Here is a 22,231-nt window from a genome sequence, read left to right on the forward strand (position 1 = left end):
CGAAAAGGGTCTGTAAATGAACCGAGGCGACAAAAACGAAATCGAAGGCCGATCGGGCAATATTTTAGCGGGAAAGGCCATAATCATCTCGCATGCCACGACGTCGCGTCGCCTCCCCCCCCCCTCCTTGCTCTCCCTTCGCCCCCGCCGCCGTCACCGAGTGCTAGACGAGCTTAGCCCATGAATGAACTTTCTTACTACCGGAGCGAGCATGACACAGTTGGCAATAGCAGTGTGACGTCACGGCTCGTATTGATCCCTGCCGCCACGGACCTGTCGCGGTCGCGCGGCGCATCGCCAGTTCACGCACGGCGGCCAGCTCTTCGCTTCGCGTCGCGTTTCGCTCTCATCTGCACCCGACATGTTGTCGAGGTTAGTCCCCGATGCTAGAGGCTAAAACCACCCACAGAGGTTAAGCCAGTCCCCAGCCCATTCCAGTCACGTAATTTCGAGTGGACCCTGCAGGATTTCTTTTCAGGTGGTCTTTTGGGTGTTCAAGACAGGTTAGAGTGGTTTGTTTACGGAGCCGATCAAGTGTCGGCATTGAACGCTTCCGAGCGTGGCGATGTGCTACCTTATTGAGTGAGTATATAATAACGCTTTAGCGCTTAGTCATAAATGATCTCACTCGGACGGAGGATAAGGGATGCTCAATGGCATTTGGACAAGAAACGGTTTCCATCTTTCTACTAGGCCTTTTTTTTCTCCTTCCTTTCTTGAGAAAATTAAGTTTGAGCAAAATATTCAAAGGGGAAATAGAAAAAAAACGCGCCTATTTTAGATTGCGACGTTCTAAGTCTCCGACTTTATTTTTCTAAAGGAAAACCACGCACTCAACAGCTCCTATTAAAAGGTATTATTTGTGAGTTTTCTTCACTCATTTAAAAAAAAAAAAAAAATCAGAATTGCAAGGAAACATGTTACTTAGTACGTTTTTCATAAAGAAAATGAAACAAATTTGGAGATTTTGATACCTATGTTGCTGTTAGGGTACGGAATGATAGAATGGATAATAGGAATGATGACCTTAAACTTGTCCATGTTAAAAAATATGATAAACTATCATTATATTTAATAATATGAGACCTGAAAGGCCGAAAATGTCCAGTCGGTTACGCGCCGCCAACCACGATTTTGACGCAGTAAGTAGAACAATTTGCGGTAATAAAGCAGTATTGATCATGGATTCTCTGGCAATATTTGCTGAAAGGAGACTCTGTTCAAGAAAATTGCCAGTTTGAACTGAAATGTTTATTATTAAGGGAGAGAAGTCATTAGAAAGAAATGTCGCCACATTTGGCAACATATTTTTGCAGTTGTATATTAAGTGCAGTGTTTATCACGCCAGATGAAACCGGAAGTTTCAAAACTGTCATCAAATTGTTCGCTGAAGTCTTCTCGGCAGAACCTTTACTGATACGTCAGTTTTTTTTACAATGAAAACTTTAATTTTTATGAACACTACCTAGTGATATTTAGGTGTGGAGCACTAATTCCTCAATACACAAAATCCTCAATTTAATATTAGGTACCTATTAAACTAAAAGGAGGTCTCCGAAGTTTAGAAAATTTTTAAGGCAGCGTTAATTCCACTTCATAACTCAAGGAAATGCTAATTTTCATCTTGTGTAGGTACTTATCATCTTTTATTTCACACTTTAAAGTGTCGGTCACGCTGTGCTGTGTCGGTTATGTAACCGACACAGCACAGCGGGCTGTCAGGGCCGCCATGTTTGCGTGGACCCTCAGCAGCCCCGCGGGAAGAGCTGATACCTGATCCAATGGCTTGTTTATCAATCACTATAACTTTGTACTGAATCAAAATAGTTCGTGCCAATAAGCTGGAAAGAGGACGTTTAATACCTTTAAAATGAGGTACCTAATGAAATCTTGTTAAAATACATAGGTTGTCCCAAAAGTACTGCACGTTTTTTTTTTTTTGGACGAACGGTAGCAGATATCAAAATGCGGTTTGTGTAGTCTTAAAGACCGGCCAATTACCGATAAAACAAGACAAATCCAAGCTCTCTAAGTCAAAAAATGACCAAGTTACAGTGTTTTGAAAATGACTTGTAGAGGTGACCCCTCCAGGATTTTTAGCTTTTTTTCTGGAAAAAACAAAGATTTGATTAATCAAAAATTCTACAGAGAAATCATCGCGATCGAATGAAGTTGGCAACATGATATCAGCCCGGACCTTGCACCCTGCGATTTTTGGTTATTCCCTACGCTGAAAAAGGGCTTAAGAGGCAGGAAATTGAACTCCATCAACGAGATAAAAAGAGCTGTTGAAACTTTCTTGAAGAACATCAGGCAAGAAGAATTCGAAAAAACATGTTTGAAGAAGTGGGAAGAACGGTTGCGGCGCTGTGTGGCAAGCGATGGAAGGTATTTTGAGAAGGAAACCAGTGTCCAGTCGTCAAGTGAAGAGGATTAAATGCCAGTAATCTTGGTAAGATTGTGTAAAATTGATTCAATAAAACCAATTGATCTTGAATCTTTAAATCTTTGTTTTTTTTCCAGAAAAGAAGCTAAAATTTCCGTAGGGGTCCCCTCTGGAAGCCATTTTCAAAACCCTGTAACTTGGTCATTTTTTGACTTAGAGAGCTTGGATTTGTGTTGTTTTATCGGTAATTGCTCTGTCTTTAAGACTACACAAACCGCATTTTGATATCTGCTACCTTTCGTCCAAAAAAAAAACCTGCAGTACTTTTGGGACTGTTATGTTAGTGGTAACCGATGAAAAGAAGAACGACACGAGTTAGGAGGACGCCATGACCGAATAAGTGTATTGAGGGGGCCGCTTCCACTGAGCCTGGGCGGCTAGGCGCACATTGTTGCCATATTGACATGCTACTAACATCCTTCCCTTAGTTTTTTTTTTTTTTTTTTTTTTTTTTTTTTTTTTTTTTTTTTTGAAAAAAAATATATATATAACATATGTATACAATAACATGCAGTCTTACAAGTTTCTAATTATTTTAAATATAATCTAGTTTTTTCATCAAGACAGCAGTGATTTATAAAATAACAATAATACGTACAGGATATTAAAATTATTATGTTGGAGAATATCTTTGTGGCTGTTTGATAATTCTTTTTGTGGGTACTTTTGGAATGCTCGGAGTGCTTAAACCTCTACCTCGCCCTCTTGATGGTTTACTTGTGATGGGCGTATTTAATGTTGGTTCAGGTCTGATATAGCTTTAGTCGTTTCATATTCTGAATCTGAATTGATAGTCTGTGGACTGACATTTGAAATGATTTGTTCTTTCTCATGTGGCGCTAAAGGAAATCTAATTTTTGCTTCTGATTCTATTGTATTTGAATTACTTGGTGACAAACTTTGTACAGTTTTTTGTTGATTATTGAAATTAAAAGAGACATTCTTAGGATGTGTTTTAATATGGAAACGCGTACGTCTGTATGTTTTGTTGTTTGGAGCTTGGAGCATATATGATTGGGGTTCCTTACATTTACGGATGACAATAGCAGGAGACCAAGTATCTGAAGGTGTTTTTTTTTTTAAGTAAACTTTATATCGTTGACGGATAATTCGCTAAAAGGTTTTGCACGTGCAATGCGCTTAATCATAGTTTGTTTTCTTTTTTCTAGGGTATGCCTGTATTTGTTGCTATCAATTAAAGTAGCCCTTGTAGCCAAAATAGGATTATCGAATATGTATCTGCCAGAAAGGCTATTTTATAGCTATTTATTTTGTTATTTTATATGGTATCATACAGATAGCATATTTTATAGCTATTTCGTAGCTATTCCATGCGCATTTATCTTGGTTTAAAATTTATGTTTGAAAATATGTATTTTATAGCTATGTACTAGGTTTTTTTCCTCTTTCAAGCCCTTCATCCTGTTGCAAGGAGTACATACCCAGTTCCCAGTTAGCATCTAATCTTCCGAAAATATCCGTGCAAAATCCGGCACCTTTGCATCATTTAAGAATATTGCGGACAATCTTTTTCTGTATTATAATAAGTGCGCCTCCTCCCTTTTGTGTAGCAGTAAGACATTATTTGAACAATTAAATTAAGGGAAGTCATGTACTTTATAGGATAGTGAATAATTTAAAACACTAAATGGGTGGAATAAATTGCATCATTCAACCTTAACATTTAAGAAACCCAAGAATTATTGTATATTTTCTTAAACATGTTAAAGAATTTTCGTACTATTGTTAGTTGCAGCCTTAAGAACCATAAGATGATAAGTAGGTACATTGCAACGTTGCTATGATAGAGCAACTTTATTTTTTGCAAACCAAAATCACATAGAATTGCAAACCTTAATGCAAAAAAAAAATCAGCATAGCCCAGGGAATTTTTGCTAAAAGAGTTTCACCTCTACATGGTTTTGATTTGCTGCATTTATCGTATACAGTTGCACAATCTTGGCAAGGTATCAATGCACTTACCACCTTATGGTTTTCAAGGTCTCAATTTTGGTTCATTTTCAAAAGTGAAATACCTTTTAAATACCTTTTCAATAGGTATCCATATACCTATTAAATAGCTATTCAGATACCCATTTTATAGCTATCGAGAAAGCTATAAAATAGGGTATTTATAGTTGAAAAAAAGGATACTACATAGGGTATTTAGATAGGATATTTTCTATCTAATTTCAGCTATTTTATACCCTATTTCATAGCTATTTGGATGTATTTTAAATTGCTATTTCGATAATTATTAAAAAGAATATTTTGGCTACTAGGGGCCCGGACAAAGGGCGTGTGCAGAGCGTGCGGCGCACAAGGGCGCCAGTCTTTAGGGGGCGCTACGAAAGAAGAAGAGAGGGAAAAAAGGAAAGGAAAACAAGGGAAGAAAGGAAATGGAAAAGAAGGAAAAGGGAGAAAAGAAAAAGGAAAATGAAACAAGGTTGATCAGTGAGGGCAAGGAGGAAGGGGGGAAATGGACGGAAAAAGGAGGCAAGGAAAGTGAAAAGAGAGTCCGCGAGAAAAGGGGGGCATAAAAACATACCATAGGCAAAATATAGAGAGAATTCAATTGCCGTCTAAAGGTAAAGTTTCAGGACAAAACCTCCACCTGGTCTTTAGACGCTTAGGCGCCCTTTGACCCTGCATTTACGAGGTTTTTTTGAGCTTGGGAGTTGATTTCAGAGAAAACTAGTGGCACCATCGTGTTTCGCGCGAACTTTTACATAAGAATCAACAGTCAAATCGCAAATTCCTCACACATGCAACATCTCCAATGAAAATAGTATTAGGTGCCCCCCCCCCCCCCCAGAAATTCTTCATGGTGGGAGGAACTTTCGTCGAGGATGATCATCTCGTTTAATAGGAGCTCAATTAATTTTATTTTTCACGATTTCGAAAATTATTTCCTTAAATAATCCTTTGGGGTGCCTCTTTATCCTAACCACCCTGCTTAACATTTTCCATGCGGCTGATTTCCATGAATTTGGTTTCCATGCCATATGCGCATGGAAACTTTTCCGTCTCAATTTTCCATGCGGCTGATTTCCATACAAATTTCGCATGGAACATTTTTACTAGGGTTTCTACGTCTGCCATTTTCCAAGCCTAATTCATTCCGCGCTTGATCTTTGATGAAAAGTAATTCTTGTGACGAGATTTTTCCTGACGTAATTATATCCCTTTTTTGGTCAATCAGTCGTTGTCCGGTTACATTTTCACAGTCCGGCTTTCAGAAAAAGCCGTCTCATATCATCCCTGTATCCAGAAGTTGTTTCGATCCCAGACGCTAAATAATAACATCGGATGACCTAGGTTTCCCTGCCTCCGTGGTCGACGGCCAGTGTTCGAAACTCGCATTGGAGTTTCAGGAGCCATGTGGCGCATCAAGGTCGATTTTTAGGGACCATTAAAGATTTTTTAGGGGCCAAATTGACTTTTTGCCCATGTATCACGGCGCATTCACTGACAAGTTAGAAGCAAAATGTTTTAGTTACAGAACTAGTGGCTGTTACTTGGAGGAAATTTCGAAATATCACCCAACAGAAAAACTACGATTTTTTTTCTTGGGGGGGGGGGGGGATTAATTTTTAGGGGCCACAATGGCGCAGAGCTTTCATTTTTTAGGCGCCATGACCGATTTCTTAGGCGCATTTGCCGCGTTGGCGCCTGTGAGCTTCGAACACTGCGACGGCTGACTAACCGACGAAACATAGGAATACCAAGTATAGCAGTGATCGCGATAAATTGCGATTTAATCGGAGAATGTATCTGTCGCAGGCAGTCAACAATTTTAGGCGAATAGCCATCTGCCTAGGCGAACAGCCATCTGCCTAGGCGAACAACAAGTTGCCTAGGCAAATAACATTACGGAATATCAGGCAAATAACAATCGATAGATAAAGGAACATTAGTTGACAAGTTTACCTTTATTTCTTAGAGTAGGCTACGGCCTACGGATTGTCAACGGCTATTACACTCTCTATTGCTTTTGAAACATGAGCACTGTTTCGTTTCGCAATTGAGTCTTGCTTTCTTGTGGCTCTGAGGTGGATTTTTTCTTGAGGGGTTTATTTTCAATCTCTGCTTCAACCCTTGTCCTTTTTTCTGGATGAGTTTTACAGCTATCTGCACCTTTGTCTGACTGCAAATGCAATGCTTCTAAATCTTCTTCAGTTCGAAGCTTTCCCAAAAGTTCAGCGGGGACATTACTCATTTTTAAACCAATTTTGGGATCTGATCCGTACAAACAACGATAGGGACTCCTACCAATGGTTCTATGATAAGACACATTTTTGGCACATTTTTGGCAGTCCTTGCGTGTAACTCTGTGTTGTCAGTCGAGTGTTTTGGTCACCTATTCTCAGACTACACTTAATGCATCGTCGTGTTTCGTATCTGGCAGCCAGATCGTTACGAAAAAAAATCTTATTACGATGAAAAGTTAGATTGTTTTTTGCCTGAATTCTGGTTCAGCTCTAGCTTGCCTAGGCATATACAGCAAGTTGCCGAGGCAAACAGTAAGTTGCCTAGGCAAACAGTAAGTTGCCTAGACAAACAGCAAACTGTCTAGGCAAATAGTCATCTGCCTGGGCAAATAGGCATGATTGCTTAAGGTGCTTTCGTCATGTCGGAAAATCGACGAGGTCCGAGTGCCAATCGGTGCTATCTATGAAAATAATAGGCTGTATTAAATTTGAGCCAATTTGAAGCTTTTTTAGCTGATGCTCAAAGGGGTCAAAACTAAGGGGCAAAATTACATTTGTTTAAATGAGCGGAAAAACGCGCGATCTGCGAAAATGCGTTTTTTGGATCTAAAATGCGCTTAAATGAAGAAAACCTGACCAGCTCTCAGAGAGGCTTCTAGGGGCCCATTTGAAACGAGAAAATCACACTTTTGACCCATGAGTGGGGACAGGGGGGTCACGGCGTAGCCGTTTTTGGATTCTTCATTTAAGCGCATTTTACATCTAGAAAACGCATTTTCGAAGATCACGCGTTTTTCCGCCCATTTAAACCAATGTATTTTTGCCCCTTGGTTTTGATCCCTTTGAGCATGAGCTGAAAAAGCTTCAAATTGGCTCAAATTTAATACAGCCTATTATTTTCATAGATAGCACCGATTGGCACCCGGACCTCGTCGATTTTCCGACATGACGAAAAAAATCCGCACCCTAATGACTGCTATGTGCCTAGGCAGATGGCTATTCGCCTAAAATTGTTAAATGCCTGTGACATATCGCGATTTAATCGACGTCGATTTATTGCAATTTTATCAGATAAAAAATCGCAAAAATTCCGATTTCATCGCATTAAAATGCAATAAAATCGTGATTTTATCGACGGCGATTTCGGATTTATCGCAATATTATCGGGAGAAAAATTGTGATAAATTGAGATAAAATTTCGATTTTATCGTACGCGATTTTATAGAGATAAAATTGCAATCCCTGCTGAAAATGAACATGTAGTTAACTTGTTGAGACCATGTTGTTACCAACATGTCATGATAACACATGAAAAAAAAAATAAAATAAAATATGGACGGATCAATAGTTAATAAAAATGAAAATATTAAAAACGAAATAAGATAAATAAATAATATAAATTAATGAAAAATGAATAATATTATTAATAATTTCTTATAATGTATTATATTTATTATATTATACATTATATTTATTATATAATATATTATACTTACTATATACTATGATTTATCATATTAATAATATAAATTCGTAATATTATTTAATAATTTGAATAATTACTTCCTGGTCTCATCTTAATCGAGCAACATTCTTTTGACTTTAAGCCGCAGATATAAATGAAATTTTATTCAATGCACAAATGAGTTTCGAAAGTAAAATAGATAAAAGAGAGTCTAAAGGAAAATTTACTCACAGAAAAAATATCAAGATGGATTTCAAAAATTAATAAGGCCACAAAGGCAAGGATAAGAAAATCGTCTTTAAACATATCTATGGATCAACACGTACAATAATAACACGCCAACCGAACGTTTCCGACTTTCTCCGAATATATACTGAAAGTTCGGCGCGAATAACCGAATGATCGGTTTCCGTGATCTTAAAAGTTCGGTAAAACCTTACCGAACTCGGTTGGTCGTGTGTTCCAAACGCCGTAATGCCGTTTGGTTCAAAAAACCCAATACTTCGGTTTGTGCCAGAGAACAACCGTATACCGAAGGATTCGGTAAAAATCACCGAACTTTTTTTTTCAGTGCAATGCTATCTGTATGCTCCCATGATGGGACCAACAGATACCAAACTTAAAATCAACTCTTTATCATGATGGTAAGAAAGTCCAAATTGATATCATAATGTTACCATATTTGTGCAATGTTCTTAAAGACATTTTTTTTAAAATCATGTTTATATCTTATTGGGACTTGCCATACTTGGTATCATGTTGGTCTTTTACCCCAAGTTGATATCACGTTGATAACATGTTGACATCATCTTGATACCAACATGGGCGTTTTAGACCCTGTTGGTAACAACATGGTCTCAACATATTACCAACATGGTCATTTTTAGCAGGGCTCTGGCTAGGTATTAATATGATAATAGTCCATTAGTTACAGGCAGTGATTGTTTGTCACTCTAATGGACCTAATTGAAATATTCAGTTTTCTGTCACTGAATTTTTTAATGTATTGATTTTGATTTGTTTCAGGGTGGACTTCGACACAAAAAGTCGAACGCAGACGTTTCTAATTTATTGTACTCGGTAAGTTCGGCATCATTTCAGTTACCGAATCAACCTTTAAACCCGTTTCGATTAAATCTTACTTCTTACACTTTTCTGAAGATATATTAATTGACGATTTTATTTACGGTTCGGCGTTTGAGCAAAGATTAGAAGAAAGTGTTGGGTAATCTTACTCATGGCTCCGCAATAATAACCGGGAATGAACTTTGTTCCCGGCGTGCACAGGTTAAAAATACGATACCAATTGTTACTACCTTTTTAAGTTCTGCGGTGGAGAATATCGTCGAGAGTTGAACTCAAATCTTGAACAATAGTTATGAATTGATTTTTTGCCCACAAAAATTTGCCTGACTCAATTTCATTGTTTATATTGCCAGTGCAGGGTCTCTAAAATACATGTTTTGCCTCTGTCAAAATGTAACTACTGTTGCTTATTTACATTGGACGTTCGTGGTGAAAATTGCCTTGAGGAATTAGTCACCACGGTTCCATTCATTTTATCGCTACTCTGACCTGACGTCGAAGCAGCGATTTAGTGCAGAGGAGAATTTTATGTGCGGCTGTCCGCGGCGCTGCCGGTGGGCAGTTGGTGAACCACTTCTAGCGGGGAGAGCTTTCACACAGAGAAACTTACATATTGCTAATTCCACCGCAATGGAGATGTTGCATGTGTGAGGAATTTGCGATTTGACTACCCTAGTAGCAGAGCTAAATTCACAGTATATAAACGAAGAATAACCGTTAAATAAAGTGCCTATTTATATGAAAAATGTATAATCAAAGTATAACGGTTATATAAAATATTTATAAAGAGCGTATTTATATAAAAAATATGTAACTGAAGTATAACGGTTATATAAAACATTTTTACAAATATCTTTCATATAAACTAATTATAAAGGTTATTCGCGCAATTTATAAAATGATTTGATTAATTACGGTTATACGACAGCGGTTTCCTTTGAACATCCCGTTACTTAACCGTTATATAACCGTTATTTGAGTAGTAAACTTTCCTTACATTTTCTTTTTTTAGATAAATCTGCTACTAGGGTAGTGATTCTTATGTAAAAGTTCGCGAGAAACACGATGGTGCCACTAGTTTTCTCTGAAATTAACTCCCAAGCTCAAAAAAAGCAAGTTGAGGCCAAAATGGAGGGGATATCCCACGCTATCCCGAGAGCCCACCTCTGCAGCAAGACAAACTCTCCATGCAAAGATAGGGAGTAAATACATTAGCAGGGTTGCCGTGTTTTCAGTTGTGGAGTCCCCAAATAAAGTGGTAGCCCTGTAAATGTATTTGCTCCCTATCTTTGCATAGAGAGTTCGTCTTGATGTAGAGGTGGACTTTCAGGATAGCGTGGGATATCCCCTCCATTTTGGCCTCAACTTGAGAGCTTTTTTTGAGCTCGGGAGTTAATTTCAGCGAAAACCAGTGGCACCATCGTGTTTCTCGCGAACTTTTACCTAAAAATCAGCAGGTAGTCAAATTGCAAATTTCTCACACATACAACATCTCCATTTGCATTGAGGTCCGGTGGCTGAAGGCGCGATATAGCTTGGCGTTCGTAGGCGAATTTCGGCTTGCGAATGAGTCGACCAGCGGACCTCCCTGTACGAATAGCACACAACACTGTTCTCGGAGCAGTGTTGCGTCCAATTCGCCGTAGACATTCGGCTAGCGAATGCACAGCGGAATCGCGCCCTCCCTAGTAGCAGAACCATAGAAGGAAAAGATAAATATTATGTACGAAAGTTCATTTTTTTTATATAATTCATGCATACGAGTGTTAAAAGTGAACATTTTTATGTAACCATTATATAAAAAAATGTCATAATTTTCGTGAGCTTTTCGCAAACTTACTAAAAAATTTTCTAATTCGCGAAAAGCTCACGAAAATGATGACCTATTTTCTTATACAATAGTTACATAAGAATGTTCACTTTTAACACTTTCGTATGCATGCGTTGTATAAAAAAATAAAACATTTGTGTTTAAAAAAAAGTCCCTTATCTAGCTTTTATCATTTTTCATATAGGTATTACGGTCAGGTCTGAACTTTGATTTTTTTTTACATGAGCGTTACACGTTTTTTATATAGAACGATAATTTAGATAACAGATGTTTTTTTTTTATACTTTTTTTAGAAAAACAAAAATTTGTTCCGCTACTAGGGTTCAGTGAACAGGATGCTGGTCTGCGTTGCGTGTCATGTTTGTGGGGTTGTGAATGATAAACACTTCGTGTTAGAGAGGACAAGAACAATGCATTTCATGATAAGACCACACGATGATGCTATATAGCATCATTAGCATAATGTGATTTGCACACAGAATTGCATTATGCTAGCATTGCACTAGTTATACACTCTCGAGTATATAGCTAGCATTATACTAGCTATACACTCACGAGTATATAGCTAGCATTATACTAGCTATACACTCACGAGTGTAATGCTAGCATTACACTGGCATTATACTAATTCTACACTCAGGAGTATTATCTTGACACTTCACTAATTATGTGCGCATTAGCATTATGCTAGCTAGCACATCCCTAAGTAACAATGCGCTGCACAGTGGGAAAATCAGCCGATCTAGCGCCGAAAAAGTCGGAAAATCAGCATCAATGAAAATGGCCAAAATTGGTATGTATGTGTTCCTTAGGATCTACTGGTCAAGAATCAGTCATGTTCTACCTCATAAGATCGATCTTATCCTCTACGATAATAATACGAAACGCACCAGTAAGCGCGGAGCTGGTTGAGGATCGCCTCGGAGTGGTTACATTCAGTAGCCCCCTGTGTTCGTCTAAGTGTATCATGTAGTGACTTTTTGATTTTTTTTCAACAATGGCTTGTTCACCTAAACGTGAGGATACCAATTTTTTCTTTTTTACATACTTCTATGACTTACAGCAATTTTTGAAAGTTAGCCTCTGAAATAGTCAGAAGTTCTAACTTCTAAAGATGCATCTTACAATATCCAAGGATATCCAAGGAGATATTTATATCCAGTTACTCGTTATACTATCAAGATCACAAAAATTCTTGGTTAAAACCAGCCTTTCCCAGCCTTTCAGAGATATTTGATCAAAACTTAGTCTAAACATGTGCTCAAATTGATTGTAACTGTCGTTTTGCCTAGCAGCCTAGCGTTGAATCGCTGAGTAGCGTAAGGAGAGTGCGTGAGCAGAGCGCTGCGCGCGCAACTCCCCAACGCACTTTTATACTACAACTATTTCCTATTAGTTGCATGACGTAGTCATAGCCTAGTGGACAGCGAGCTAATTCATACCAGTGATAGAGGGGCACTTCCGGCCTCCAAATCCGGGGTTGGTTTAGTCCCCAGCCCCCCGAGTGCGACGTTGCCATTTTTTAAAGTCGAAACATGTTAAACCCCATAACTTTTGAGCAATTAAAGATACGAAGGTGCGGTTTGTTTCAGTTGATAGAACATAAAAAGAGCTATCATTTCGTATATAGTTTCATCCATTGTTGCCAAATTTACCCAAAAATCGACAATTTTTCGATTTTTTCAAGGTGCAAAAATACGGTTAACCTAAAAAATTCGGTATTGGGACAGCACGTAGGAAAATAAAAAAACACGCGTAATTAAAGCCCTTAATGTGAGCTTTCCAACGGTATATTGGTTTTTCCGGGGAAACGATTCTATCGCGAGATACAGGCCTTCAAAGTCCGACTTGGCGAACTTTTTGAGGTCTCCCGTCATTCGCACCTGAAAAAATCAGTACTGCGCACGCACATAAGAAAATGAAAATTACATGTAATGGAAGCCCTTTGTGTGAGCTTTCCAACGGTATATTGGTTTTTCCGGAGAAACAATTTTGTCGCGAGACACATGCCTATACAATGTTCACTGTAGCGGGGCTTTTAGGTACCCTGAGCGGCTTGTTTCTTCGCCCATCGTGATAGGTCATATAGGTCCACGTCCCAGGTCATATTAAATAATACATGAAACAGGGCACTAAATAGACAATTTTTCGATCTCGTTTATCGATGCCCTGCCTCGGAGAAATCGATGGTGTCAAACACTCAACGTGCGTGAATGAAAACACTCAGAACGCATAAAGGGTGCAAGAAAAAAGTCGCAATCTCAGGGATTGTGTCATAAGGGAGACATGATACATAAAAATGGATCCGTTGTCTCTAAGATTCTATTGAAGTTGTATGTTTAATATTCGTTTAAAATTTGGTATTATACAGTTGGTAGTATGTGTCAGGTTCATCTCTACATCTGCATCTCTCTCTGCGTATCTGCATCTTTCTCTCCCTGCTCGCCACTGCATGGACGGCACCCTTTATGCGTTCTGAGTGTTTTCATTCACGCACGTTGAGTGTTTGACACCATCGATTTCTCCGAGGCAGGGCATCGATAAACGAGATCGAAAAATTGTCTATTTAGTGCCCTGTTTCATGTATTATTTAATATGACCTGGAACGTGGACCTACCTATATGACCTATCACGATGGGCGAAGAAACAAGCCGCTCAGGGTACCTACAAACCCCGCTACAGTGAACATTGTAGGCATGTATCTCGCGACAAAATTGTTTCTCCGGAAAAACCAATATACCGTTGGAAAGCTCACACAAAGGGCTTTCATTACATGTAATTTTCATTTTCTTATGTGCGTGCGCAGTACTGATTTTTTCAGTTGCGAATGACGGGGGACCTCAAAAAGTACGCCAAGTCGAACTTTGAAGGCCTGTATCTCGCGATAGAATCGTTTCCCCGGAAAAACCAATATACCGTTGGAAAGCTCACATAAAGAACTTTCATTACATATGAGTTTCCTTTTTCTGCCAGCATTCGCAATACTAATTTTTTGAGGTACGAATGAAGGGGGACCTCAAAACGTACGCCAAGTCGGACTTTGAAGGCCTGTATCTCGCGATAGATCTGAAATTTACGAAAAATCGGCGCATCATGCTTTCTTTGATGCTTAGGTAGATATTTAAGACCAACTAAGTGTGAAAAACCAATGGGAAAGTGAACACTCCGCACGGCTCCATTGAGGGAAAGTTATATGAAAAGTGAAAGTACATCTCCAATCTCTTCGGCATCTTCAAGTAGGGTAAAAATACTATGTTTTTAGCCAAAAATCGAAATGTGTTGTTCGAGCTCTTCGAAAAATATATCGACTTTTAGGTTTTTTTCTATAAAAAATCACGAAATCGAAGAGATTTCCATTTTTCCAGGAACAAATCTTATCGCAAACTAAAATTCAATTTTACTGTTAAAAAGCTCTTGCTTTCAGCTTTCTAACGGTCTATAGGTTTTGTAATTAGGAGCAACTGGCCGCCTATAAACTGAATTTTACTGCAATCATTTCAAGGAATTTTCCGTCAACTCGGACGGCCGGTTCCCTTGCATTTATCTCGGCTGTTTTTGAAGTTAAGAAAGAAAACATGCACACCGTAAGAAAGACTACACTCTCAGCTTTCTATTGGTATGATAACTTTTGAATTTTGAGCAACTCAACGCCGGCACATAGGAATTTTTCGAAACTATGTCCAAAAACGAAGAACAACGGGTGGCTCCAGTCAAAGTCAATTTCTCGCCGCCCAAATGCACCAAAATGAAAAACCAACATGTCGTTAGAAAGCTAAAATCGTCAGCTTTCGAATGGTACCTTGGTTTTTTGTAGTGTTAACAAATCTTGATTAAAAAATACGAATCTAAGTCGGAGATGAAACCTTGTATTTTGGCTACTCTTTTTTCCAGGAAGGCATCTCTTAATTTTCCCCCCGTCATTTTTGGGGAGAGTTTGGTCACTCTGAACATTACCTGAGAGACCTGTGTCTCATATGACACATTATGAATCACACCTGTCTCAGTGAAAATTCATGGTTGCCAAATTTGGTCATTTATCATAGCTTTTCCAAAGAGCCTCGCCAAACCAAGGTACCATTCGAAAGCTGACGATTTTAGCTTTCTAACGACATGTTGGTTTTTCATTTTGGTGCATTTGGGCGGCGAGAAATTGACTTTGACTGGAGCCACCCGTTGTTCTTCGTTTTTGGACATAGTTTCGAAAAATTCCTATGTGCCGGCGTTGAGTTGCTCAAAATTCAAAAGTTATCATACCAATAGAAAGCTGAGAGTGTAGTCTTTCTTACGGTGTGCATGTTTTCCTTCTTAACTTCAAAAACAGCCGAGATAAATGCAAGGGAACCGGCCGTCCGAGTTGACGGAAAATTCCTTGAAATGATTGCAGTAAAATTCAGTTTATAGGCGGCCAGTTGCTCCTAATTACAAAACCTATAGACCGTTAGAAAGCTGAAAGCAAGAGCTTTTTAACAGTAAAATTGAATTTTAGTTTGCGATAAGATTTGTTCCTGGAAAAATGGAAATCTCCTCGATTTCGTGATTTTTTATAGAAAAAAACCTAAAAGTCGATATATTTTTCGAAGAGCTCGAACAACACATTTCGATTTTTGGCTAAAACATAGTATTTTTACCCTACTTGAAGATGCCGAAGAGATTGGAGATGTACATTCATTTTCCGAGCGTCAAGACTTTTTCGGCGCTAGATTGGCTGTTTTTCCCATTGTACGCTGCCGTCCTCAAAAAGACGGCCCCGCGGGGGTGGCGCCAGGGCCGAGGAGAGAGGGCGGGGGCGCCTTACGCCCTTGATCCACGGTAAGACTTTCTCCGTGTTCATGTTTGTTAACGGTGCCATTGCAGCCATTGCCGAGATAGATTTCTCGGGTATGCCCAAGTATAGTGATACGAGGCTGTGAAAAAGAGAGCGCAACTTTTAACCGCTTCTAACTTATCAAATATAAATATTAAAAGAAAAGTGAAATCTCTAGAGGTAAATCATAAATACCTTCACAAGTGAGAAGAATAACGAGACAAAAACCATTCATCCGAGGCAGGCTGGGGCCCAGAGAAAACGGGAATCGCACATTGAAGAGTACGGCGCCATCAAATCAATTGTTAATCAATTTAAATTTAGGTCTTTAAATTTATCTACAAAAGTTATAATTTTTATCTATGGTTTAAGAATTTCTGGGTTTCCCCCAATTCTTGGGTTTTTAATTAAATGGTTGGTAATTAACTATTTTTGATATATTGGGTACTTACTAGAATGCCCTATGCCTGGGCCGTGACTGGTATAAACACTCATCACACAGTTATACACTCATTAGTGTAATGCTAGCATTACACTGGCACTGAACCAGTTATACACTCAGCAGTACAAAGCTGAAAAAATTATTGTTTCCGTATCGATGTCATTTGATGTCAATTGTATGCTCATGAAATAATGCACTGATCGTTCGTCCATTTTAGAGTGCTATTATAATTTAGATAAGGATTAAAGTTTAGTCCTATATTGAGAGAAATTTCGTGTTTTATTGCCATGTGTATATGCCAAAGACATAAAGACGGAGGGCTAAAAGCAAAAAATGAAGCTTCTTTTCAACCACCTCTACTATTGGCTAGAGGATTGGCGGCGAAATCGGGACAAGTTTGAATTCAAATGTAGGGCGGGAACTGAATAAAATAATTGCGGAAACAAAGTATTCTAGGTTGATTTTTGCCCAAATTCACTTACCCACTCATATTTCTTTAACTTTAGGTTAGCTTTGGTCCGTCGTCGACCGATTAATTTCATTTGGGAGTAACGGTCATCTAGAACTGTTTGAACCTGTTTGAACCTGCAGAACCACCATGAGCAGAAGAAAAACTAACTTTATCTGAGATTACTGCCTATTACCAAGCAAGAGTAGGTGTAATACAATAGGACGCAGTCCCAACTTTCTTAATATATTCGTTTTAGGCATTTAAAATACGTTTCGAAGAAGAAATATGGAAAAATTAAGAGGACAAGTTCAAATCAAATTTCCGTTTGCCGCCATGGATTCCCGCGCTCATTTACACACTCACACAAGCACCCAGCGCCAAACCAGGCTTCACTTTTTCCCCGTGCTTTTAGATACGAGCACTCCGTCTTTATGTCTTTGGTACCTATATGCACGCTGATGTTTTCTAAATACATGGAATTTTAAATTGTAAATTTTTTTGTTCACAACAACTTTTTTGAAACGAAAATTGAGCCCTAAACTTAAAAATTATTCATGTTCTCCTTGTACTGGGAGAATAGCGCGGATCGCACGCCGGACAGCGGCTCAGCGAGGAGGAAATATTGTGACGTCATAGGTTAGATTTTGCTCTTGTTTCCCGTGCATAGAGTACAATAGAGTCGCAAAGTACTGGATCGCCGATGAAGTCACTTTTCGAGGCTGTTTTGTCCAGTTCTCCGGAGACTAGTGTGCGGCGACTAGCGATGACGCATACGCAGAGACTCGCGCTCAGCGCTCCCCACTCCCGACAGTCCCGACTCGGCTCCGTTCGTCGGCTAGACACACACTGAACCAGCTAAAATAAGTAGGCCGGTAATAAGTCTGAAATTGAGTCCATATATGAATATTATCTCGGAGTAACATACATTAATGGATTCATTATGGATTTGAATATCTATTTCAAGCAAAATTTGCACAAATTAATACCGATGGAATTAAAAAAAGTCGAAAAAACACAAGCAGTCGTTGATTTCTCCATAAGCCACCGTGTAAAAAAATGCCGGTTGGTTCACACTTGGTATAAGTAGAGTACCTGTATAGGGAGAGTAGCGACAGATCTGAAACTCCGAAAGTCCATCAGGCCTTCACCGATGCCTCCGCGAATAAAGTTAGGGCCCAAAAGAGCAGCCAACCTATGAATTTCCAATGTCCAGAGCGATTTACAAATACAATTGTTACGAACCGTCGTTTAGAAAGCATGTATTTGGTTTACTTTTTGCATAAATTTACTTATTTTTGCGAAAGAACGCTCATTTATGTACATTCTTAGCCATCTTGGTTAGAATTGAAATCCGTAGGCTGGCAGTGAAAGAGCCTCGCCAAAAAGTGGTGTTTTTTCGCCCCTTTTTTTATACCCGAGTTGGTCAACTGGACAGTGCTCAAATGAAAGCCTATGGTAAGGCAAACTTCCATGCAAAGTTTCAACTTGAAGTGACCCCTGGTTTAGGCTGTACAGCGTTGCCGATTTTCCAATTTCATGTGCTAAAATCAAGGATATTGGACTATTAGTCCGGTGCATAAGTAGACTAGTACACCCAAGTTGGTCAACTGGACAGGGCTCAAACGAAAGCTCATGGTAAGGCAAACTTCTGGGAAAAGTTGCAACTTGAAGTGAAACCTCGTTTAGGCTGTACAGCGTCGCCAATTTTTCATTTTTATGCGCCGTACTCACGAAATACTGAATCATCATGGTTCAACAGACTATTATACCCGAGTTGGTCAACGAGACAAGGCTCAAACGAAAGCTCATGGTAAGGCAAACTTCCGGGAAACGTTTCAACTTGAAGTGAAACCTCGTTTAGGCTGTACAGCGTCGCCAATTTTTCATTTTTATGCGCTGTACTCACGAAATACTGAATCATCATGGTTCAACAGACTATTATACCCGAGTTGGTCAACGAGACAAGGCTCAAACGAAAGCTCATGGTAAGGCAAACTTCCGGGAAACGTTTCAACTTGAAGTGAAACCTCGTTTAGGCTGTACAGCGTCGCCAATTTTTCATTTTTATGCGCTGTACTCACGAAATACTGAATCATCATGGTTCAACAGACTATTATACCCGAGTTGGTCAACGAGACAAGGCTCAAACAAAAGCTCATGGTAAAGCAAACTTCCAGGAAAAGTTGCAACTTGAAGTGAAACCCCGTTTAGGCTGTACAGCGTTGCCAATTTTCCATTTTTATGCGCTAAACTCACGAAATACTGAATCATCATGGTTCAACAGACTATTATACCCGAGTTGGTCAACGAGACAAGGCTCAAACGAAAGCTCATGGTAAGGCAAACTTCCAGGAAAAGTTTCAACTTGAAGTGAAACCTCGTTTAGGCTGTACAGCGTTGCCAATTTTCCATTTTTATGCGCTAAACTCACGAAATACTGAATCATCATCGTTCAACAGACTAGTATACCCGAGTTGGTCAACGAAACAAAGCTCAAACGAAAGCTCATGGTAAGGCAAACTCCTGGGAAAAGTTTCAACTTGAAGTGAAACCTCGTTTAGGCTGTACAGCGTTGCCAATTTTCCATTTTTAAGTGCCAAAATGAAGGAATTCGGGACTAATAGTCCAATGCATCATAATTAAACAGACTAGTGCATCGGTCTACGAGCTGAATACTACCCTGAGATCGAATAGAAGCGCAACTAAAGGCCATCGTGAACTTTTCGAAGCAGTGTTGCCAATTTATTATTAATTTTTTTAACATAAAATTAGGGTTTTTTCCGAGATTTTTGGCGGAAAACGTACCTTCATGGGCTATAACTTTGATGAGTATGGGCTAAACATTACGACTCGATAGTAAATGAACGCTACAGACGGAGAAAGTTGAATTCCGAACGCAATGTTGCCTAATATATTTTAATTTCTTACGAAAATTAAAGATTTTCTCACGTGAATGCTTCGATAACGTAATTTCCAAGGCATTCATGTCATTCTGATGACTGAATATCACCATGGCATAGTACATGATTTCCGATCAGAGTGGAAAAGTGGAAAAGTGGAAAAATGGAGAGTTCAGAGTAACGTTGCCAAATTGTGTACATTTATTTTACGACGAGACGCCGATATTTTTTAGCTTTTCGTGCGAATAATCGTGCTTTCAGGTTCCTTCACCATACAAGGTAGGCAAACTATTACCATACAATACTATCGGATTGATTTTTAAAAGAGAAGACGAATTTTAAGTCTATATTACCATTTTAAGGCATTTTTACGATAAAATGATGAGTTTTTCAGCTCCAATTTGAAGATATTTTTGAGAAGCAAAACGTGATTTTAGTGGTTTTCTCTTTTTGGGAGGCGTCTCGTCGTAAAATAAATGTACACAATTTGGCAACATTACTCTGAACTTTCCACTTTTCCACTCTGATCGGAAATCATGTACTATGCCATGGTGATATTCAGTCATCAGAATGACATGAATGCCTTGGAAATTACGTTATCGAAGCATTCACGTGAGAAAATCTTTAATTTTCGTAAGAAATTAAAATATATTAGGCAACATTGCGTTCGGAATTCAACTTTCTCCGTCTGTAGCGTTCATTTACTATCGAGTCGTAATGTTTAGCCCATACTCATCAAAGTTATAGCCCATGAAGGTACGTTTTCCGCCAAAAATCTCGGAAAAACCCTAATTTTATGTTAAAAAAATTAATAATAAATTGGCAACACTGCTTCGAAAAGTTCACGATGGCCTTTAGTTGCGCTTCTATTCGATCTCAGGGTAGTATTCAGCTCGTAGACCGATGCACTAGTCTGTTTAATTATGATGCATTGGACTATTAGTCCCGAATTCCTTCATTTTGGCACTTAAAAATGGAAAATTGGCAACGCTGTACAGCCTAAACGAGGTTTCACTTCAAGTTGAAACTTTTCCCAGGAGCTTGCCTTACCATGAGCTTTCGTTTGAGCCTTGTCTCGTTGACCAACTCGGGTATAATAGTCTGTTGAACCATGATGCTTCAGTATTTCGTGAGTACAGCGCATAAAAATGAAAAATTGGTGACGCTGTACAGCCTAAACGAGGTTTCACTTCAAGTTGAAACGTTTCCCGGAAGTTTGCCTTACCATGAGCTTTCGTTTGAGCCTTGTCTCGTTGACCAACTCGGGTATAATAGTCTGTTGAACCATGACGATTCAGTATTTCGTGAGTTTAGCGCATAAAAATGGAAAATTGGCAACGCTGTACAGCCTAAACGAGGTTTCACTTCAAGTTGAAACTTTTCCCAGGAGCTTGCCTTACCATGAGCTTTCGTTTGAGCCTTGTCTCGTTGACCAACTCGGGTATAATAGTCTGTTGAACCATGATGCTTCAGTATTTCGTGAGTACAGCGCATAAAAATGAAAAATTGGTGACGCTGTACAGCCTAAACGAGGTTTCACTTCAAGTTGAAACGTTTCCCGGAAGTTTGCCTTACCATGAGCTTTCGTTTGAGCCTTGTCTCGTTGACCAACTCGGGTATAATAGTCTGTTGAACCATGACGATTCAGTATTTCGTGAGTTTAGCGCATAAAAATGGAAAATTGGCAACGCTGTACAGCCTAAACGAGGTTTCACTTCAAGTTGAAACTTTTCCCAGGAGCTTGCCTTACCATGAGCTTTCGTTTGAGCCTTGTCTCGTTGACCAACTCGGGTATAATAGTCTGTTGAACCATGATGCTTCAGTATTTCGTGAGTACAGCGCATAAAAATGAAAAATTGGTGACGCTGTACAGCCTAAACGAGGTTTCACTTCAAGTTGAAACGTTTCCCGGAAGTTTGCCTTACCATGAGCTTTCGTTTGAGCCTTGTCTCGTTGACCAACTCGGGTATAATAGTCTGTTGAACCATGACGATTCAGTATTTCGTGAGTTTAGCGCATAAAAATGGAAAATTGGCAACGCTGTACAGCCTAAACGAGGTTTCACTTCAAGTTGAAACTTTTCCCAGGAGCTTGCCTTACCATGAGCTTTCGTTTGAGCCTTGTCTCGTTGACCAACTCGGGTATAATAGTCTGTTGAACCATGATGCTTCAGTATTTCGTGAGTACAGCGCATAAAAATGAAAAATTGGTGACGCTGTACAGCCTAAACGAGGTTTCACTTCAAGTTGAAACGTTTCCCGGAAGTTTGCCTTACCATGAGCTTTCGTTTGAGCCTTGTCTCGTTGACCAACTCGGGTATAATAGTCTGTTGAACCATGACGATTCAGTATTTCGTGAGTTTAGCGCATAAAAATGGAAAATTGGCAACGCTGTACAGCCTAAACGAGGTTTCACTTCAAGTTGAAACTTTTCCCAGGAGCTTGCCTTACCATGAGCTTTCGTTTGAGCCTTGTCTCGTTGACCAACTCGGGTATAATAGTCTGTTGAACCATGATGCTTCAGTATTTCGTGAGTACAGCGCATAAAAATGAAAAATTGGTGACGCTGTACAGCCTAAACGAGGTTTCACTTCAA

The 22,231-nt window shown here is 39.2% G+C and overlaps 1 protein-coding gene across 3 annotated transcripts in view; it reads left to right on the forward strand.

The window, feature by feature from the left end:
• Nucleotides 1-22,231, forward strand: part of LOC109042783 (GTP-binding protein Di-Ras2) — a 504,879-nt gene that overhangs the window by 376,983 nt on the left and 105,665 nt on the right. Inside the window, exons 2-3 of one of the 3 annotated variants that reach the window (XM_072300625.1) lie at nt 302-582; nt 9,149-9,202. The gene's annotated coding sequence lies outside the window, so the exon portion shown is untranslated. The other 2 variants (XM_072300629.1, XM_072300626.1) reach the window with 2 other exon arrangements.

The sequence above is a fragment of the Bemisia tabaci genome, chromosome 1 (genome assembly GCF_918797505.1).
Source record: "Bemisia tabaci chromosome 1, PGI_BMITA_v3".
Lineage (NCBI taxonomy): Eukaryota > Metazoa > Arthropoda > Insecta > Hemiptera > Aleyrodidae > Bemisia > Bemisia tabaci.